The 1,753-nt window shown below is 35.5% G+C and overlaps 1 pseudogene; it reads right to left on the bottom strand.

The window, feature by feature from the left end:
- Positions 1-1,129: 1,129 nt before the first annotated feature.
- LOC127484948 (U5 spliceosomal RNA) lies at positions 1,130-1,235 on the bottom strand (annotated as a pseudogene).
- Positions 1,236-1,753: the final 518 nt, after the last annotated feature.

Raw genomic sequence — 1,753 nt, 5'->3', positions numbered from 1 at the left:
GACCAACTAGTCCTATGCAAGCCTAACCAATCTCCACTCCCATAATTCTGCCCAATGGTCCCAGTCTGTAATTGTTCTCACTATATATTTCAATTTCACATCTGTCTTGGGTTTGTAACAATTTTCTTTGTAAATTAAAAATATTATGGTAAAAAAATTGAGATTAATAAGTATTCTTGGTAGAAACCTCATTCACTGAATCTTCACAATATATCATGTATCAAAAAGTAGTGTTACATACAGTTACACCATAGTTAGCCTTAAGGAAAACTAAAAGTATCACTGATTACTAGCACAAACATTAAAGACATGTTTTTCACACTTTTCTTTAAATAATCTCTTATGTGAAGTTGATAATTATGGATGCATTCCAGGTGGAGTAGAGGCAGAATTAGAGAGTGGAATAGTTACACAATAGTCATAATAAGCACCTTTTAGCACTTACTAGGGCACTAAAGCTTGCAGTATGAAATAAGACAATGGAAACATCATTGGTCAGACAATGAGGCACTTTGAGAAAAATCAGTGTAAGGTAGCAACTTCTTATGTGCTTGCTCTACCACCATCTACAGGCACAGGGTCCCTTCAAATACTTGCTGTACCTGCAATAAGAACTTGGCTACAATCCCTCCTGCTGTGCTCTATAGTCCAGAAATTGACTCTGTAGCATCTGGCTTAAGTAGCATTCACTTAGTGCTTACTCTATCTTTTCAAACAACTCTGTAAAACTTGGAATTTACTGATGTTGGGGTTTAAAATTCATCATTTGACATTGTATTTGACATTGTATTTATTCATTTATATATTTAACATTTTTATTTATTTGAGAGAGAGAGATTGAGAAGGAGAGATATCATCTGCTAGCTTACTCCCCAGATGGCCACAGTGGCAGAGACTAGGCCAGGCTAGACCCAGGAGCCAGAATCTCAATCTAGGTCTTTCACACAGGTAGCAAAAACCCAATTACTTGAGTCATCACCTGCTGCCTCCCAGGGTGCACACTAGTAAAAAACTAGAATTGGGAGTGGAACCCAGATGGAACCCAGCACTCTGATATGCAATGCAGGCATCCCAAGCATTATCTTTTGTTTTTGTTAATTTTTATCCTATTTTTTATACAACTGTTATTAGCCTCGAGGCCTCAAAAAATTGGTTTAAGAGTCATAATTGTTCCTCTCCATGGAATCTTTAGTAAAAGGGCAAGATTTATATGACCTGAAGAGAAACCTGAGTATCCAAGCAGTACTTTACATACCAGGTCAAATACTTGTCACTCATTTGACATTTTAATCTGATGATGGAGCTTCATGACTGGTCAATACAATGCTGGTAAATTCATTCATTGGATGGAAGCACCCTATAGATGAATCTAAGTTATTGAATAATTTTAAAAACTCACTTATCTTACTTTCAAGGGACTGGATAATAGAATGTGAAATTGTAGTTTAAGCGAATGCTTTGGATAAGTAGGTTCAGTGAATAAATAAAAACAATTGTAATTAGCCTATCATCCCAGGTTTTTATATGCAAATGATGCTTCTAAAGTACTTGAGGTTTCCTGAAAGTAATTTCTTTCTTGAATTAGTTATAAACTTTAAACATCCTGTTCACAAAGGTTTAGCTCTATTAATTTGCTTAACAAAGCATTTCTCCATCATTAGCACAAAGGTAAACTTCAACACAATTGTGAACATTTTCAAGTTGCTGCAATCCATACAAGTGAATTTCATTTGATCAGCAGGAGGCAGTTGTA

This window comes from Oryctolagus cuniculus, chromosome 1 (genome assembly GCF_964237555.1).
Source record: "Oryctolagus cuniculus chromosome 1, mOryCun1.1, whole genome shotgun sequence".
Lineage (NCBI taxonomy): Eukaryota > Metazoa > Chordata > Mammalia > Lagomorpha > Leporidae > Oryctolagus > Oryctolagus cuniculus.
This window is presented reverse-complemented; position numbering and strand designations above follow the sequence as displayed.